This window comes from Nelumbo nucifera, chromosome 7 (assembly GCF_055504915.1).
Source record: "Nelumbo nucifera cultivar China Antique chromosome 7, China Antique-T2T, whole genome shotgun sequence".
Classification (NCBI taxonomy): Eukaryota; Viridiplantae; Streptophyta; class Magnoliopsida; order Proteales; family Nelumbonaceae; genus Nelumbo; species Nelumbo nucifera.
Genome location: NC_142655.1, coordinates 23,626,614 through 23,647,909, shown reverse-complemented (window position 1 = coordinate 23,647,909; position 21,296 = coordinate 23,626,614). Strand labels below are relative to the sequence as shown.

The 21,296-nt window shown below is 41.2% G+C and overlaps 1 protein-coding gene across 4 annotated transcripts in view; it reads left to right on the top strand.

Annotated features, from left to right (window-relative positions):
* Window positions 1–21,296, top strand: part of LOC109113871 (protein ZINC INDUCED FACILITATOR-LIKE 1-like) — a 90,650-nt gene that overhangs the window by 6,127 nt on the left and 63,227 nt on the right. The window lies entirely within an intron of this gene.

Here is a 21,296-nt window from a genome sequence, read left to right as displayed (position 1 = left end):
TCTCCATTCAGAAATGCATTCTTTACATCCAGTTGATAAAGTGGCCAGTCTGAGTGTATAGCCAAAGATAGCAGAACTCTCACAGAAATCATCTTGGCAACAAGGGCAAAGGTCTCCAGATAATCAATCCCATATGTCTGTGTTTAGCCTTTTGCAACCAGCCTAGTCTTGTACCTTTCAATGGTGCCATCAACATGATATTTGATAGTAAAAACCCACTTACAGCCTATCGGATCCTTCCCTTCAGGCAAATCAACCACTTCCCAAGTGTCATTCTTGTGCAGGGCATCAATTTCTGTTCTCATAGCATCCCTCCATTCTGGAATAGTAAGAACTTCTGACACAGACCTGGGAATTGGGTTAGAAGCAACAGAAGAAAGGTAGGCAAAATATGAAGGAGAGAGTAAACTATAAGAAAGGTGTTTGGAAATGCAATGTGCAGTACACTTCCTTTTTCCTTTCCTAATAGCAATGGGGATATCAAGGTCTGGGAAGGATGGCTCCAAAGGGGCTGTAACAGTACCTGTTGTCTCATCTGTAACTGGAAGTGCATGAGGCTCATGTGTTGGAGGGGAAACAATCTGTTCATTTCTGGTTCTCTGCCGTTGGTACAACTTGGGATTAAAAAGAGGGCGAGGAGGTAAAGGATGAGGAATAGGAACACTGGAGTGAGAGTGAAGTGACTGATCCTCCCTTGACTCATTTGAAGGAGGAAGAGACTTAGCAAAAGACTCAATTGGGACAGGAAGAGGAAGAGCAAACACCTATGACAAATCCTCCCCCTTTGGACAATGTCTCTCCAGAGAAGAACCATAAAAGGAAGAAAGCTCATCAAAGGTGACATCCATTGAGACATACCGAGTGCCAGTTGTCGGATCAAAACAACAGTAACCCTTTTGTGTGGGGGAATAACCAAGGAAGATACACTTGTGGGCTTTTGGTTCAAATTTATGTCTCTGGACACTTGGGATATGTACATAACAAGTGTAGCCAAAGACACGAAGAGGAATAGGAAAGAGATCCTTGTCCGGATGAAGAAGACTGAAGGGAGACTTAAACCCTAAAACCCTAGATGGCATACGGTTTATAAGGTAGGTAGCAGTGAGAACAACATCACCCCAAAATTTTGTAGGGACTTGTGAGGCAAATAGAATACTTTTTGCAACTTCAACAATATGTCTATTTTTTCTTTCAGCAACTCCATTCTGTTTCGGGGTCTTAACACAGGAGCTTTGATGAATAACCCTTAAATCAGTGAGATAGCAGGTCAGGTTTTTCTCAAAATATTCTTTTGCATTGTCGGATCTGAAAATTTTAATTCTGGTATCAAACTGGGTTAGGATAAATTCATGGAATTGCCTCACAAGTCTGGGAACTTCATAAAAAATATCCAAGTGAATCAAGAAAAGTCATCAATGAACAAGATAAAATATTTGTAGCCACCCATAGAAGGTAAGTGGTAAGGCCCTTACACATCAGAGTGCACAATATTAAAAGGAGAAGAAGATCTTTTATTACTCAGAGGATAACTATTTCTACAATGTTTTGACAGTTCACAAGACTCACAATGAAGACTGGACAAACTAATTCCCTTAAACAGTTCTGGGAATAAATGACTTAATGCAGAAAAAGAAAGATGACCCAAACGAAAATGACATAACATGACTCGACTAATGGACTCTGTAGATGTAGACCCAAAAGCAGCTTTTCCAGGTTGTTCATGGCACTGTCCAAGAGTATCCAGCAGATATATTCCATTCGCCTTACGGCCACTCCCAACACCTTTTGAGACTCTAGATCCCGAAAAACACAATAGGAAGGGAAGAAGGTTACACAACAGTTTAATGACTTAGTTAGGCTACTTACAGATATCAAATTTGTATTTAGTCTGGGTACATGAAGAGCAGAAGGAAGAACCAAGGTGTCTGTAGCCTTGATGGTTCCCTTGTCGGAAATAGGGGCAAGAGATCCATCGGCTAGGGTGATTTTGTCACGTCCAGGAAGTAAATCATCTGAAACAAACAAAGTAAAAAGGCTGGTCATATGATCAGAAGCACCAGAATCAATAATCCAAGGGATCCTACGATTACCTGAAATAGTTGCATGATTGACAGAAGCCCGTATACCTGAATGGGCAAATGCAAAAGAGGTTGAATTTCCTGGAGGGTTGGAAGAAGAGGTCACACCCTCTAGGTGACTGATCATCCTCCCAAACTTCTCATATTCTGCCTTCATAGCTGCTAACTGCTCACTAGCTGTCATCTCTTCAGTTTGGTATGTCACTATCTGGAGCAACAACAACATTGGCACTCCCTGCCTTTATATTATTAGACTTCTTTTGAAACCGAAGTGGTAGGAGCTCAGGATGCAATTTCCAACACTTGTCTTTAGTGTGTTTTGGCTTTTTACAGTACTCACAGATAATCTCTTTCTTCCTTGAGCTACTTGGAGTCCCTGCAACCCCCTTGGGTTTCACTCCCATATTAGCAAAGTGATCATTTAGACCAGCCCCTTGGACTTGGACAAGTCTTCTGCTTTCTTCACTATTTACCAAGGCATATGCTTGAGACAGTGAGACACTATCATTGGATAAATATTTTGCTTTGTAATGTCGTACTCTGGATTTAGCCCTGTTAAGAACTCAAACACCCTGTTTCTCTCAACTAGTTTTCTGTAGGTCTCAGCATCCTTAGTGGTGTCCCAGGCTACAACTCCTATCAAATCTATTTCTTGCCATAAAGACTTCAGTGTTGAGAAGTATACAGTTAATGGTTTCTCCCGCTGTCTCTAATTCTTCACATCACTTCTCAACTGAAAACCCTTGCCACATTTAATTTTTGGGAATATGTTTCAGCAACACTATCCCAAATTTCCTTTGTTGAATTCATCCACAAATAGTGCTGACTAATCTGTGGTTGCATTGAGTTCACAAGCCATCCAATAACAGTATAATTTTCTTGCATCCACTTTTCATATGATAGATCATCTTCCGGAGGAGCCTTTTTGCTCCCGGAGATAAAACCCCATTTGCCTCTACTACAAATATGAATTTTTACTGATTGTGGCCAAGCTAGATAATTAGTTCCATCCAGCTTGATTGTGGTCACAGCTAGTAGAGAGTTTACAGAGGCTCCCGGAACTTGTCCGGATTCAACAACATGCTTGTTTTCAAAGTCTGAGGAATTCATCTTCTTAAATACTTCAAAAATGACTTCAAACATCTTCGAATAACAACTAATGAAGACAGAGCAAAAAAACTGTGTTGTGAGCCAACCTCTATGTAGCCGTACCAATAACCTGCGTCACACCCGGAAGCTGGGAGAAACAGAGAAAACTCAACCGCTCCTTGTAGACTTCACAGAACACCAATCCACTTGATTTGATCTTCGAGAAGAAGAATGAGAAGGCCTTCAGTCACTGAGCGTCCAGGTCAAACTTCCTGTGGGTCCCACAATCAGATTTCTCCAGAAAATTAGGGTTTTGGGCAACACACTTGAATCTGTCACGAGGATGACAAAACCAGTCCCCTTCTCTCCAGAAACCACTAACAATTGGGCTGAAATAGGTTTCTTTAACCATTCATACGATTCAATTCTACACATTGTGTATGGGAAAAAAAGGTGAAAAAAAGTGAAAAACGAGCCTGCTCTGATACCAAGAAGAAAAACAGCCTTTTGAGAAGAAATGACTGTTTAGAAAGTTGCAAAAGTTCAAAAGAAAGTAGCAGAAATCAGAGTTCAAGAGGAGAGAAGAAGAAGAAGAAGGTGGCGGCAACTTGGGTTCAGAGAGAGAGATTTTCTTAACATCATCCCTTTTCTTACTCCCTTAATTCTATTTCATTAAGTTAAACTTTAGTAATTTACAGAGAAGCCCCTAGTTGGGCAGAAAATTAAAAAGACATAACATAAGAAAGAATAAAGCCCAGATTAAGGCCCATTACAGCAAAGAACATAAAAGATAAAAAGGATAAATAGCCTATGGGCCATTCGGCCCATCTTCTCTACAGATTCCTACGAAGTTGCTGTCAAAATTGAGAAGAGTTTAAAGCAAACAAATACAAGGCAATTTGTATCACAATCCGGGGAGTATGCAGCTCGTAAGCAAGCTGATGGGGGAAAGACTTCTCGGCCAGCATAATGACAACTCTAATAAGCCTAGTGGTTATAGACCTTATCAAGGGGCTGGCTATAAGAGTAAATTAGTTGATAGTGGTGTTACTCAGAAAAAACAGCCTGATACTAGTTGCTTTAGATGTGAAGGAAAGGGCCATATGGCTTACCAATGTCCTACCAGAAGCCTTAATATCATTTATGAAGAAGGCATTGAAGCGGTAGGTGACCCAGGTGATGACTTAGCTGAAGAAGAGGATTTTTCCTTCGCTGATGATGATGCCTTAGATGAAGACAGCAACTATGTTAGTGTAGTTCGGCGTATTCTTGCTTCCCCAAAGGAAGAAATCAAGGAAGATTGGCTTCGTACAGCAATATTTCAAACTATAGTAAAGAGTGGAGACAAGCATTGTAAGCTTATCATAGATGGTGGCAGTAGTATGAATGTGATTTCTGAAGTCACTGTGGGTTGGCTAAAGTTGACACCACAACCATACACTATTTCTTGGGTTGATAAGACAACAATTCCGATAACTAAACGAGTCCTTGTTACTATTTCTTATGGTAGTTATTTTGATTCTATTTGGTGTGACATTGTTCCTACGAATGTTGCACACATATTGCTTGGAAGGCCTTGGTTGTATGATAGGGGTATCTATCATTGTGGAAGGGAGAACACCTATCACTTCCTATTTAATGGGAAGTGAGTTATCGTGAAGCCAATGTCACCGGAAGTTATTAAAATGCATGCCGGACCACCTCAAAAGGAGACTACAACCCAAGGGCCTGTTGCTGAATCTAAGAAAAAACCATTGCATTTGCACTCCAAAAAAGTGTTTGAAGTAGAAAGCAAGGAGACAGGAGTTGTATATGTTGTAATATCCAATTAGGTAAAGCAACCAGATGTAGTTCCACCTACTGAAATGCCTAAAGAAGTGGTCCAATTGTTGAACGAGTTTTCAGATTTGGCACCAGAAGAACTACCTAATGAGTTAACTCCCATGAGAGACATTCAACATGCTATTGACTTGCATCCAGGGTCACAATTTCCCAACTTACCAGCTTATTGTATGAATCCTAAAGAGCAAGCTGAACTAAAATGACAAGTTGATGACCTCCTAAATAAAGGTTTTATTAGAGAAAGCCTTAGTCCATGTGCTGTTCCAACTCTTTTCACTCCAAAGAAAGATGGCTCTTGGCGTATGTGCATTGATAGTAGAGCAATCAACAAGATTACTATCAATCTTGTAACTAGAGACATGCCCACAAAGGCAGGGATGAGAAGATTTGAAGTTTTCATAACCTAGTCATAGTTGAATCAATAAGGTGGTCAAAGGACATCGTGATTGAAGCAAAGATTTTGAGCTTGACAGAGTCGAGATTCGATGGGCTGGATTACTTGGAACTTGAGGAGGAAAATTAGTCATCAACACTCTTGCGTGAAGACACGATAAGATGGTTCAAATGATTCCTGGATGTTGCTGTTAGCACTGTTAGGATTCCTGAATGGAGAAACAGCTTCAATAAGGAGGGAAGAGTTTATGATGCAGTGAAGAAGTGAAATGAGAGAGTTTGGTTTATTGCTTTTACAGAAAAATCGGTAGATAGAAGAATGAGGTGTATCTGTGTTCCCATGGGATTCCAGAGAAAGGGCTGGGCTGTAATTGCAGAGACATTTCAGGAGTATCTTTTGAGGAAAGAAAAATCGAAGCTCGAAGGGGAAGGTCTGAATAGAATGATTTCTAAAGTGTATGAAGCTGAAGAGGAGATTGACAAGACCTTGTTGGTGGCAAGGTTGACAGAGGTTCTGAGGATGGTTATGAGTGATGAAAAGGAGAGCTAGAAGAAAAATCTGTTATTAACAGCCACAGAGGAGGTTGGTGACTGGAAGTTGATTGTGGAGATTCTTAGGACCAAACTAGATCAGGACTTTTGATAGTAGGAAAGCAATTGTCGAACTTGAAGAAGACTTAGTTGATTTGCAGACCTTAGAAACTAATGCGGGTCCAGTATCCGTGGAGCATTGGTTCCCAAATTGTAACAGTAAGCATATCACGATCGATACAGTTGCGCTGAAGCTGGTGGGCCTTCCTTTCAATCTCTGGGTGGTAAGAGTGTTTGAAAACATCACGAAGGCCATTGGAGGTTTGTTAGTCGATTTGGATTTATAGGATCTTAATTCTGCAATGATAAGAATTTTAGGGGTGCGACCTGAAGATATCCCTAGATCTATGGAGATGCAGGTGGATGGTTGTTGGTTCAGAGTCTGGATTGATTTGGAAGCTGAAGCAATGATATGGAGAAACCTCTATGCATTTGAGGAAGATGATGATGTGTCATTTCGACTCCCATGTGGAAGAAGAGGAGAGGGAGAGAGTGGAGCCTGAGGAAAGGGAAGTAGAATTGACTCTAAGCATTGGAATTCTTCGAAGGAAGACAACATTTTTCAAAACGATTGTAAGGTAGATGAAAGGGCAGGGTTACCTTTAAATGGGTGGGGCGGGTTTGGATTATCGGGTTATCAGATTAGGTTGAACGGGTCGGTTGACCCAAAAGAGAGTGGGTCAGATTTCAGGGATGAGAGCCCCAAACGTGGCAGAATCCTGAGGTCCTTTAGTAACTCGTAGGATAATCCTAGTGAGTCTTTGTCTAAAACTTTTGGTTACAAAGTCACTAGCTCTGGCATTTTGAGTTTGATGCAAAGGAAGATGGGAGATGCTGAAAGATTAAAGAGATCGATCCAAAGGTCTTTACAAGATGAGGTTTACAGGGGCTCAGAGGAAGCGAACTTAGGGGACACCCTCTCAGGATCAGTAGTCACGCTAAAGGGTTGTGGCGCTCAACCTCCATCAGCTACCTCTAATCAGGGCTGTCCCTTAAAGATTTCTTACCACCCAAAAGAAATATTGAAGAAAGCTGAAGCCTGAAGCATCGAAGAACACAAAAGTAGGGTGAAAAAATTGGTTCAAGAGAAGGAAGAGCGACAAGAAAAAGTTTCCAGGGATTAGCAAACCAAATTTTAAAAAGAGTGGACTAACGGGAAGAAGATTTTCGAACGTGGCCAGAGAAAAAATAGAAGAATGGATTTGGGTGATAGCTAAGTATGACAAAAATGGTAGGAAGAGGATCGTAGGTGGAAGAGGAAAGACTTCCGATGACTGCCCATGTTTTCCTCTGACTGGTGAAGTGGTGATGTCGGGCAGTTTCCTCATGTTAGTAAGGAGATTGATGGGTGTTTTCTCCAAGCCCGAAGTTGCAGTTGAATTGACCCTAGAGGATAGATATGAATCTGAAAAAACAGATGTGACGACACCAGAATTTCCTGTCTCTACGGAATCATAGAGGTGGAAAGGGGAGGAGGAGACAGTACGGGGAAGATATGTTAGCGCTAATGCAGAGCTGGAGAATGAAGGTGAGGATATAGGAAAGGAAAAGTCTGGTGCTGAAGAATTACCTGAAGAACAGGGTGAAAACCTTGTAGAGGATAAACTACCCTACAAGGAGGTTAAGGTTGGAAGGGTGGGCATCGCTTTGGGTAGAGGGAGCAATTTTCAGGAGGAACAGATTAACGAAATGACCAATAAGAAGCCACGTAATGGGAGAAACCATAACATCGTACATGTGACAAAGATTTTTTCAAGGCTAAAACTCGGCTTGGTAGGGGCGGGACTGACAAAAAATACAAATGGGTGTATAAGAGGAAAAGAATAAGAGGCAATGGGGCATCTGGTACAGTTCATAGGGAGGTAAAAAAAGCAAATTCAGTCTTTGGTCCCCCTTTAGACGAAGGAACAGCAGGAAAGGGAGATAAGTGGGGTCGAGCCTGATTCTAGTGCAAATAGGTTGCCGCACAGTACTGATATTATTGATGGAGAGTCATGTGTTGTAGCTCTCCAGAGATTAGTGGAGAGAGAGGTTGCAACCGGGAGAACAAAAGAAGAAAAACAAGAAGGAAAAGCTTCAGAGACTGGGGATAGGAATGGAGAGAGAGAAAGAGCAGATCAGATTCAAAAGGATCAAGAAGTCAAGGAATTAGTTCAAAATGGGAAGGTGAACATCAATAAATTGGTGGAGAAGGAGGTCGAGATAGCAAAGTCTCTAGGTTTAATTTTTTGGGGAGGGGAAGGCTTCGCTAAAATAACTTTTGAGAAGTTTGAAAAGAAGAAAATAGAAAAGAAAAAGAAGGAAGAGTATTTAGAAAAAGTCAAGGGGTGGGACGGGGAAGGGGGAGAAGAGGAGGGACTGGATGAGGTTGAGTGATCTTGGGGTTGGTGGAAGACAGGGAGATGGGGAGGAAGATGTGGTTCCCTGGCTGGATTGCGAGGGGTATGAGAGAAGGAAGAAGGAGAGAGGAGAATGGGTGGAGCATTGAATATTTGATAGTAGGAATGGGCAATCTGATCAAGCCTCCAAATCTGACTTCATTGAAAATTTCTGGAATTTCCTTGAATTATAGCCTTGTAATGCAGAATCCTTTTCATTTAAAGCCTTGAGAATGTATTTGGTGTGTCATCTAGACAACCAACGGTGATAGGATGTAATCTTTTTCTTTTAATAAAATTTTGCTTGATTTTTCAAAAAAAAAGTATAGGTTCCCAATTCCTTGGCTTGATGACATGCTTGATGTGATGACTAGAGCGACCATTTTTTCTAAGATCTAAGGAGTGGCTATCATCAAATACGGATTAGGCCTGGTGATGAGTGGAAGACAGCATTTAAGACAAAAGATGGCTTATACGAGTGGTTAGTTATGCTATTTGGACTAACCAATGCCCCTAGTACTTTAATGAGGATGATGACCCAGGTACTTTGATCCTTCATTGGTCATTTCCTAGTTGTTTATTTTGATGATATTATTCTTATATATAGCCGTAGTCCAGAAGAGCATATTGATCATCTACGTCAAGTGATGAGAGTTTTATGCCAAGAGAAACTCTACATCAACTTAAAGAAATACTCTTTCATGTCATCCAAAGCTATATTTTTGGGGTTTGTTATTTTCGCTGAAGGCATAAGTGTTGATCCCGAGAAAGTAAAGTCTATCTTAGAATGGCCCTTACCTACCAATCTTCAAGAGGTTAGAAGCTTCCACGGCCTAGCAACTTTTTATAGAAGATTTATTAAGGGGTTCAGCACTATCATGGTTCCAATTACAGATGCAATGAAAAGAGGTGAATTTAATTGGACCAAGGCAGCAACAAAGGCATTTGAGACTATCAAGAAGAAAATGACAGAGGCACCTACTTTACAACTTCTAGACTTCTCTAAAGTCTTTGAAGTGGCATGTGATGCATCCAGTGTAGAAATTGGAGGGGTTCTCATGCAAGAAGGCCATCCCATTGCATTTCATAGTTAGAAACAATTGAAAAACAGTCCTAGAAGTATGGGACTGTGCTAGAAAACCAGAAAAAACTAACAAGAGAAGATTAGAGAAGAAGAGAGAGAAAAAACTGCGGCAAGGAGAGTTAGAGGATGAGGAGTTCGAACTTAACCTCCCTCTAACACTCTAATACTCTTTTATTAAGTTAATCTTTTAGTAATTACAAGAGAGGTCCTTAGTTGGACAAGAAATTACAAAAAAGGAACATAGAAGAGTATGGGCCCAGAATAAGGCCCATTACAGAGAAGAACATAAAGATAATATACAGTAACAGCCTATGGGCCATTCGGCCCATCTTCTCTACACTCCCTCTCAAGTTGAGCATAGATGTCAATCATGCCCAGCTTGCTAGTGTCATACTGAAGCCTTGCCTTGGGAAGTCCTTTGGTGAGGAAATCTGCCAATTGTCCTTCAGAGGTAATGAATGGAAGACACACTTCACCTGAAGAGACTCTTTCTCGAATAAAGTGTCTATCAACCTCAATATGTTTAGTTCTATCATGTTGTACGGGGTTGTGGGCAATGTTGATGGCAGCCTGATTATCACAGTACAACATCATTGGCTTGTCTTAATCAATCCCAAGTTCTTCCATCAATGACCTTAGCCACAACAGTTCAGAGACTCCATGTGCCATGGCCTTGTATTCTGCTTCTGCTGAGGATCGGGCCACAACTGATTGTTTCTTGCTCCTCCAAGAGACAACATTACTAGCCACCAGACTGCAATACCCTGAAGTGGATCTTCTGTCATCAATATTTCCAGCCCAGCCAGCATTAGTATAGGCTTCGAGTTTCAGATGTCCATGCTTGGTAAACAGAATCCCTTTTCCTGGAGAGCCTTTCAAATAACACAAAACTCGTTCTGCAGCTGCCATATGAGTATCTCTAGGTGCATGCATGCACTGGCTAATACAGCTAACAGCATATGCAATATCTGGCCGAGTCATGCACAGGTACAAAAGCTTCCCAAGAAGTCTCTGAAAAACCCCTTTGTCTTCCAACAATGTCCCATCTGAAGCAAACAGTTTGTGACTCATATCAATAGGAGTAGTAGCTGGTCTAGCACCCATCTTCCCAGTTTCAGATAGCAAGTCAAGGACATACTTCCTTTGGGAGATAAGAATCCCATTCTTGGATCTAGCAACTTCTATGCCAAGAAAGCATCTCAATTCCCCCAGATCCTTAATCTCAAATTCTGTACGAAGGAAAGACTTAAGAGCATGAATTCCTGAGGCATCATTACCAGTCACAACAATGTCATCAACATACACAATGAGATAGACTGCCAGGGAATCACTTCTCTTCACAAAGAGAGTATGATCTGACTGTGTCTGAGTATAGCCAAATTTAACAAGTGCTGTTCTAAATTTCTCAAACCATGCTCTAGGAGACTGTTTGAGGCCATAAAAAGATTTCTTCAATTTGCATACCTTTCCTTGCATCTTATTTCCATACATTTCTGGAGGGAGAGACATATAGACTTCCTCATGTAAGTCACCATTCAGAAATGCATTCTTTACATCCAACTGATAAAGGGGCCAATCAAAGTGAACTGCTAGAGATAAGAGAATTCTCACAGATGTCATCTTCGCAACTGGAGCAAAGGTCTCCAAGTAATCAATCCCATACGTTTGTGTGTACCCTTTGGCAACCAGTCTGGCCTTATACCTCTCAATAGTCCCATAAGCCCGGTATTTAATGGTAAATACCCACTTGCAACCAACCGGATCCTTCCCTTCAGGCAAATCCACCACTTCCCAAGTATCATTTTTGTGTAGGGCATCCATCTCAGATTGCATGGCATCTTTCCATTCTGGAATCTCAAGAGCTTCTGACACAGATCTAGGAATAGGGTTAGAAGCAACTGAAGAGAGATAGGCAAAGTATGAAGGAGAAAGTAGGTCATAAGAAAGGTGTTTGGAAATGCAGTGTGCAGTGCACTTCCGTTTTCCTTTCCTAACAGCAATAGGAACATCAAGATCCGGGAAAGATGGTTCCAAAGAGGGTAAAACGACACCTGTTGTCTCATCTGCGATGGAAGTGCATGAGACTCATCTGCAGCAAGAGAAACAACCTGCCCATTCCTGGACCTTTGCCTTTGATACACCTTGGGATTGTGGGTAGGACGGGGAGGTAAAGAGATAGAAGTACTAGGACAAGAAGAATGAAGTGACTGGTCCCCCCCTGATTCATTTTGTGAGGACACGGGCCCATCATGAGACTCAACTGGGACAGGGAGAGGAAGACCAAACACTTGTGACAAACTCTCCCCCTGTTGACAATGTCCTTCCTGAGAGGACCCATAAAAAGGAGAAAGTTCATCAAAGGTAACATCCATGGAGACATATCGAGTGCCAGTCTTTGGATCAAAACAACAGTACCCCTTTTGTGTGGGGGAATAACCAAGAAAGATGCATTTGTGGGCTTTTGGTTCAAACTTATGTCTCTGGACACTTGGAATGTGAACATAACAGGTGCAGCCAAACACACAGAGAGGAATAGGGAAGAGATCATTGTCTGGATGAAGAAGACTGAAGGGGGATTTAAACCCTAGAACCCCGGATGGCATACGGTTTATGAGATAGGTAGCAGTGAGAACAGCATCACCCCAAAATCTTGTGGGAACATGTGAGGCAAATAAAAGGCTCTTTGCAACTTCAACAATATGCCTATTTTTTCTTTCAGCAACTCCATTTTGTTCAAGGGGTTCTAACACAGGAACTTTGATGAACAACTCCCATGTCAGAGAGATACAATGATAAACTCTTCTCAAAATACTCTTTTGCATTGTCAGATCTAAAAATCTTGATTCTGGTATCAAACTGAGTTAAAACAAATTCATGAAATTGCCTCACAAGTCTTGGAACTTCTTCACGAGATTTCATTAGGTATATCCAAGTGAATCTAGAAAAGTCCATCAATAAACAGAATGAAATATCTGTAGCCCCCCATAGAAGATAAGTGGTAAGGTCCCCACACATCAGAGTGCACAATATTAAAAAGAGAAGAGGATCTTTTATCGCTCAAAGGGTAACTGTTTCTACAATGCTTTGATAATTGACAAGACTCACAATTAAGACTGGACACACTGACTCCCTTAAACAGTTAAGGAAATAGATGACTTAAAGCAGAAAAAGACAAATGACCCAAATGACAATGACTCAACATGATTCGACTGACAGACTCTGACAAGGTAGATCCAAAGGCAGCATTCTTAGGATGATCAATGCATTGTCCAGGAGTGTCAAGCAGGTATATTCCATTCGCTTCATGGCCACTCCCAATCACCTTCTGAGACTCCAGGTCCTAAAAAACACAATGAGAAGGAAAAAAGGTTACACAACAATTCAATGATTTGGTTAAGCTACTTACAGATAACAAATTAGTATTCAATCTATGTACATGAAGGGTGGAGGATAGGAGTAAGGAGTCCGTAGCCTTGACAGTTCCCTTGCCAAAAATAGGGGCAAGAGAGACATCAGCTAAGGTGATTTTGTCACGGTCAGGAAGCAAATCATATGAAACAAACAAAGTGGAAAGATTGGTCATGTGATCAGAAACACATGAGTCTATGATCTAAGGGATCTTAGGATTACCTGAGGTGGTTGCATGGTTAGCAAAAGCCCTTATACCTGAGTGAGCAAATGCAGTGGTGACTGAATTTTCTGAAGGGTTGGATGATGAGGTCACTCCTTCAAGATGGCTGATCATCTTTCCAAACTTTTCATACTCAGCCTTCATGGCTGCCAATTGTGCATAGGCAGACTCAATTTCAGCATCTGTACCCGTGGCTGCATTTGCACTCCCTGTCTTCCTACCATCATTTTTCTTCTGAAATCTAGCAGGAACAAGTCCGGGATGTAATTTCCAGCACTTGTCCTTGGTGTGCTTTGGCTTCTTGTAATACTCATAGACAACCTCTTTCTTTCCAGTTCCATTGGGAGCCCCTATAACTCCTTTGGGTTTAATCCCCATATTTGCAAATGCATTAGTATCAACTCCTTGTACCTGTACCTGTCTTCTGCTTTCTTCACTACTGACTAAAGCATATGCTTGTGATAGTGAGACACTTTCCTTGGACAGAATATTTTGTTTTGTGATGTCATATTCAGGGTTTAGCCCAGTTAGGAACTCAAAAACCCTGTTCCTTTCAACTAATTTCCGGTAGGTCTCTGCATCATTGGGAGTATCCCATGTCACTGCCTCTATTAGATCAATTTCTTGCCACAGAGATTTCAAGGTGGAGAAATATGCTGCAAGGGATTTCTTCCCCTGTCTCAGATTCTTCACATCACTCCTTAGTTGATAGGCTCTGGCTACATTCAATTTTTGGGAGTACGTTTCTGCAACACTATCCCAGATTTTCTTAGTCGAATTCATCCAGAGATAATGCTGACTAATCTGTGGCTGCATTGAATTCACAAGCCACCCAATCACTGTGTAATTCTCTTGCACCCATTTCTCATAAGAGAGATCATCCACTGAGGAAGCTTTCTTGCTCCCAGAGATAAACCCCCACTTCCCTCTGCTACAAATATGAATTTTTACGGATTGTGACCAAGCCAAATTATTGGTTCCATCCAGTTTAACTGTAGTTACAACCAATAAGGAATCAGTTGTAATTCCCGAAGTATGTCCATATTCAGCAGTACTCTTGTTCTCAATTTCTGAGAAGTCCATTATGTAACAACTCCAATTAGGGTTTCGGCAAGCTACCAATAGTATATTGATTTTAAAGAACTCAGATTGAGTTGAATCAACAACAAACACAACAACTCACAAACTCAGTTCAGGCCTAACAGCCGTGAGAACCAAGTTCAGTGGCAGCACTTTCAAGAAGGAGGCTTGATTCAGCCTTCAAGGAACAATCAGCCGACCTCCAAACACTATGTATTCTTGGTTCCCAACAATATTTTCCCAAAGAGAACAAAAAATATAATCCACAGTACTTAAGAGACCTTTTTACAAACACTATGTATGCAGCAGTCAACACTCCACTTTAACAAGTAGGAATCACTTCAAGAACACTCTGTATAGGTCCAAGAAGTAGCTGAACTAAAGTAGAGGCTTGTACCACTTAGTTTAGATAAGTTTTCAGCAGGTTGGAAGTCCAATAACAGCCGAACCACACTTCCAGAATAACCCAGAAATTTCTGAGTAGAATCAGTCCAGCAACAATGGGCCGAATGGAGGTGTGCTTTGAATGCTTTAACAAACCTTCCAAATAACAAAATAACTCAGCAAAGAACTGAGAAAACAACTTACGGTATCTCTGGTTTGAACTTCAAACCAGGCCGAACACTTTGCTCTCTGAGCTAGCTTCGAAATCCCTTTTCTTTGATTTCAAATCAGGCTGAAAAACTTGCTCTCTGATTCTTCCTGGTCACCGAACCCTTCTCCAAGTGTATAGAAACTTGGGCACCCTCCAATGACCTCCAAGAACCAGGCGAATGACTGCAAACATTCAGCCCTAGAACCTCCTCATGCAGTTGGCTGAACTAGAACCACATGATGGACACGCCGAGCAGTGACCCACTCTGATACCAAGTTGAAAAACAGTCCTAGAAGTATGGGACTGTGCTAGAAAACTAGAAAAAACTAACAAGAGAAGATTAGAGAATATTAGAGAAGAAGAGAGAGAGAGAAAACTGCGGCAAGGAGAGTTAGAGGATGAGGAGTTCGAACTTAACCTCCCTCTAATACTCTAATACTCTTTTATTAAGTTAATCTTTTAGTAATTACAAGAGAGATCCTTAGTTGGACAAGAAATTACAAAAAAGGAACATAGAAGAGTATGGGCCCAGAATAAGGCCCATTACAGAGAAGAACATAAAGATAATATACAGTAATAGCCTATGGGCCATTCGGCCCATCTTCTCTACAGAAACTAAATGAAGCCAAGCAGAAATGCTCAACTTACGACAAGGACTTATATCCAGTAGTGCAAGTTCTACGACATTGGTGACACTACTTATATCCAAGGAATTTGTGCTCTATTCAGATCATGAAGCTTTAAAATACTTGCAATCCCAAAAGAAACCAAACTATAGGCATGGGAAGTGGGTTTCATTCCTACAAGAATACATCTTTGTTCTTAAGCACCAAGCTGGAAATGAGAATAAAGTGGCAGATTCGCTAAGTCAGACGGCTTACATACTTCATTCCATGAATGTCCAAGTCATTGGTTTTGATCAACTAAAGCAAGACTATGCTGGTTGTAAGGATTTCAACATCATCTATACTGACTTACAAGCTGGGAAGCAAGACGAGTATCCTTCCTTTTCACTGCATAATGGTTATCTGTTTTATGATACCTGCTTATGTCTACCAAATACCTCTTTACGAGACTTTGTTATTTGGGAGTTACATGCTGGAGGTGTAGCAGGTCATTTTGGTAGAGATAAGACCATTGCTATGGTGGAAGATAGGTTTTATTTGCCTAGTTTGAAGAATGATGTTGCTCATATAATAAAGCAATGCAGGACATGCCAACTTGCCAAAGGACGAAGGCAGAACATTTGGCTATATACATCCTTACCTATTCCTCATGAACCATGGCAAGATCTGCTAGGGTCACGATACAATCTATGTTGTGGTGGATCATTTCTCCAAGATGGCTCATTTCTTACCTTGCAACAAAACACTTGATGCTTCACATATTGCTACTATATTTTTCAAAGAAGTGGTTCGACTTCATGGAGTGCCTTCTACTATTGTATCAGATCGGAACACCAAGTTTATGAGTTATTTTTGGAAGAGAGTTTGGAAGCTACTCAATACTCAGCTGAAATTCTCTACATTGTTTCACCCCCAAACAGATGGTTAGACTGAGGTAGTAAATAGAAGCTTGGGAGATCTTTTATGGTGTCTAGTTGGTGATCATACTTCTAGATGGGATCTAGTGCTTCCAATAGTTGAGTTTGCTTATAACAACTCAGTAAATAGATCCACAGGAAGAAGTCCATTTGAAGTGGTGATTGGTATTCAACCTAAGTGGCCAATTGACCTAGTTACCTTACCACCAGATACGCGTACTAGCATTGAAGCAGAAAGCATTTGCTAGGCACACAAGAGAGATACATGATTATGTTAAGAGAAAAATTGCATTGAGCAATGATTTATACAAGGCTAGAGTTGATATTCATCAACGGTTGGCAAATTATCAAGAGGGAGACATGGTTATGGTACTTATACGACCAGAACGTCTTCCTAAAGGTGTGTACAAGAAGCTCCACTCAAAGAGTGCCGGTCCTTACAAAATCATCAAGAAGATAAGTTCTAATTCCTATGTTCTAGAGTTTCCAGATGACATGGGAATTAGTCCTATCTTTAATGTTGAGGACTTGACTCCTTACCATGGGCATGTGGGTCCTTTTAAGACTCCTATACCTAAATTTCCAACTATTGCAGTTCCAAAGGACATTCTAGAGGATGTTTTAGATGAGGAAATAATATCTACTGCTATAGGAGGGTATCAGAAATTCCTTGTCAAGTGGAAAGGCAAGCCTATGCTTGAGAGTTCTTGGATCACTGCTGAAGACTTTCATTGTCTCAACCCAGATCTTTATTAAAGGTACCATGCTTTTAACTCGTTGGGGTCAAGTTCTTTCAAGCCAGGGAGAGATGATAGGAATCGATCGGCACCCTTAAAGACTTGTTCTAGGAAGAAGAAGGCCTTACAACAGGTCCTAATATGGCATATAGTGATGGTACTTGGGATTTGGACTGAATTGAACACCATGGGTATTTTTGCCATTTTAGAGTCATTGCATAAGTAGGATTAGAGTTGTTGAGTCTTCTTTGAATTAAAATAGGATATTACTACTTAGTTTGAGTCCTAATAGGATTATTGAGACTAACAGTTTGACTCCTAAGACTATTATGAGTCTAACAGTTTGACTCCTAGGTTTTTTTATGAGTTTAGAGTCTATAAATATGTATGGACGTTTTACACTGTTTGCCGAACTGAACCTGTTGAGAGAGCTGAGAAGAAGAAGAGAGGAGAGTCTGATGTGTTCGAATGAGTCTGATGTGTTGAGAGACTGGTGAATCATTCCTGCATCCTCCATAAACAAGTTTAAGGATCTTTCGAAATATTCAGCAGCATTATCTGACCTGAATTGCTTGATTTTCTTGCCAAATTGTGTTTCAATCATTTTGCAAAATGCCATGGTTACCCGCGACACTTCATCTCGTGTCTTTAATAAGTAGATCCATGTGCATCGAGAATAGTGGTCAATAAAACTGATAAAGTATCGATAGCCATCCACGGAAACAATGGGAGAAGGACCCCAAACATCAGAATGCACTAAGTCAAAAGGTGCTTGAATTTTATTACTAGAAGTTGAGTACACAGTTCTACACTGTTTTGATAATTGACAGACTTCACAGACTAACTTTTGACTTGACACACCTTGAAACAATTCCGGAAACAACATTTCCAATGACAAGAACTATAAATGACCTAGTCTAGCATGCCACAGGTGCAGCTTAGATAATGACTCCACATTAGATTGACCATTAGTGGTAGATGTTTGAAGGGATGAACTGATGTCTGCATCCCGGTAGTAGAGGCCTCCACGCTTATGACCGCTCCCAATCGTTCTCTTCGTCAAACTGTCTTGAAAAACACAATGGGTAGGAAAAAAGGTTATGCTACAATTCAAGTTCTTGGTAAGTTTTGAAATAGATAAAAGATTTGAAGAGAGATTGGGAACATGTAAGACAGATTTGAGGGAGATGTCCTTGCTTAGGTCAACCACTCCTTTCCCAGATATGGTAGAGAGGGAACCATCAGCAACCTTCATCTTGTCTTGACCAAACATTAAATGATAGGAAGAGAATAAGGAAGACATGTGAGTCATGTGGTCAGTTGCACCGGAATCAATAATCCAGGAGGCTGGATCAATGGAACTAGTTGCACTAAAGGCTGAAACAATACCTGATCTGGCAAGGGAGGTGGAAGCAAGAGAATTTGTCCTTAGGCGGGCCAGTGCCCGGCTAAGTACCTCTACCTCATCAGCTGTGAAATCCATAGGCCCATGTCCTTGGGAACTGGTAGTCTGTCCCGAAGAAGAGGAAGCAACTGTGGATGAGTGTTTGGAACCTCCATCGCTGTGACTTGCTGCTAGGTTCCCACTTGCCGAATGGCCCTTCTAGTGCTTCTTCTCTTTCCTCAATGCTGCTGGTTTCAAATGAGGGTAGAGAACCCAACAATTCTCTTTCACATGTTTTTCTCCCCCACAGTGAGTACACCTCAGGTGTCTCTTGTCAGAGAACTTGTTCCCCCTTTGGCTTGTAGAAATGAGAGCTGAATGTTCTATAGACTGCTCTATTGGTTTAGTCTGGGCATCAACTTGCATCTCCTTTCTTCTCACCTCTTCATTTCTCACAAGATAGTAGACATGATGTAGATCAAGCATCTCATCTCTTCCCAGAATTTGGGACCTTATGTTCTCATATACCGGATCTAGGCCAGCTAAAAATTTGAATGCTCTACCCTCTTCAACTTGTTTGTTGTGTTTCTCCTTATCTCTGGCATTCTCCCAGTCTATGATGAGGTGGTGATCCAGCTCTTCCCACAATCCTTCTAATGTAGCAAAGTATGTAGCAACACTCATGTCTCCCTGGTTCAGGGCAGCAATATCTTGATTCAGTCTATAGATTCGGGCATTATTCTTTTTCTGCCCATAGGTCTTAGACACCTTCTCCTATATCTTGGCAGCTGTGGAGAAGTGTTGAACCGTCCTAGCTATCCTGGGAGTCATTGAAGCAAGCAGCCAGGACATGACTGTAGCATTATCTCTTCTCCAAACAGCATATTCAGCACTCCCTATTTCGGGTTCTTTCTTCTGCCTGTCCAAATAGCCTGTAAGGTCCCGGGATGTGATAAAGAGCATGGCCGAAACAGACCATTCCCTAAAGTTGTATTCATCAAGTAACACACTTGTTATCTGTACGCTGTGCAAATTAGGGTTCTCCAGATTAGGAGACCTCCCACTAGTCCTAATATCTCTAGAAGAAACTTCCCCAGATATGGAAGACATCTTCTCCGACTTGCAAGAGTACCAAAACTGTCACACAGGTTATGTGAAACATCTTCAGACTTCTGGACCTTGCAGCACTGTAATCTCAGACCTGAGGGTCTGTTTTAGGGCTGTAATACCCTTCCCACTCTGCTGTACTGCTCCACTCACTGCTGTCGCAAGCTACCACTTACAGTTGAAGTGTCGAGCCAAAAAAATAACTCTGCAGTGTTTGGCCACTGTTGCCACAACCCTGACCTAGCTGTTGTGGCTTCTACCACACACCAATCACTGCTATCGCAGGTTAACCTTCACCCACGAACTGCTCTAGGACTGCTGAAATCAGTCCTCTCTTCTAGATCTGTTTTACACAGATCTCACTTAGCCGAGTGGCTACACCTTGCTCTATGTATCTCTTAGGGCATCAGCTACTGGGACTAACTCCCCTTGGGCCCTACAACCAAGGGAAACCCTAGGTATAGGTTCTGCTGTGTTCTACGACCAGACCTAGGGTTTCTTTGCAGTACCAAGATAGAGAGAGAAGTGCGAGACAGCTGCTGTAACCAGGCGAGAGAGGTGTTCTACGACCAGACCTAGAGCTCTGATACCATGTTTGCCGAACTGAACCTGTTGAGAGAGCTGAGAAGAAGAAGAAGAGGAAGAAGAAGAGAGGAGAGTCTGATGTGTTCGAATGGGCACTATTCATCAGCCAGCACTGTTCACTAATATAAGAGCAATACATAATTTACATGAAAGGACCAGGATGCCCCTGATTAGTGATGGGACACCCAGTCTAATAAAACACAAGATACAATTAGGCCCAGTTACTAAGGCCCATTAACTAGAGACTCTAACACCCAGCCCAGACAAGAGAATAACAACATATCAGCCGAACCAACAAAAGGCAATGAATTATATTGAGTTTTTTTCAGCTTATGCTACTAGCTATGGTGAGTGATTCCCATGCCCTAGAGTGATTCTAGGCACCTTGTGAGTGATTCCAGGTATTTTCTCTCTTCTTTCTCTCCCTATTTTCTCTTTTATTCCTTCAAGAAGCCATTGACAGCCATAAAACTCTTATCAAGAGGACCATTCAACATTCTCTAAGGACTAGAACTGAGCTGGTTCTACATCACTTTCACACACCATTATTTATATATCAAGGAACAAGAGACCATTTCTTATTTGGGGTTGCACTCAATTGAGTAACCAGGGCATGATTATGAAGTTTTCTTATTCCCACTTGTCACATGTAGGGCCAGTTGTCTTTGGATTTTTTGTCTTCCCAGTTAAGTGTCAATTTCCTAGGTCGTTTCACATGCATTTTTATCGATTGGGACCATTCCAAAAAGTTCAAGCCATCTAATTTGATAGTCATAATCTGAAAATTTGGGTTGTCAACAAGGGAGTTAAGAGTAGATCTAATCCTTGAGGATTGTGCCACATCTTTGATGTCTCCAGATTTATTTCCTGTAGCCATTTTCTTGAAAGAATATTTGAAAGAAAAGGAATATTGGGTTCACTACACAGCTATATCTAAAATATGTTATCTTTCACTGATGCTCCTTGACCACCCCAATAGTCCAATGATAAAAAAAAAATACATCAAAACCTTCGTCACATATGCAAATATATTACAAATTTCACATGTGAAACACCTCCTACCAGATCTAGGCGCATCAACAACCCAAAACAAGAAAGGAAAGGATTTTCTGGTAAAGGCAGTAAATTTCAAATAGAAGAAAAATCTTAGAATATTCTATAATCCACCAAAAACTCTCA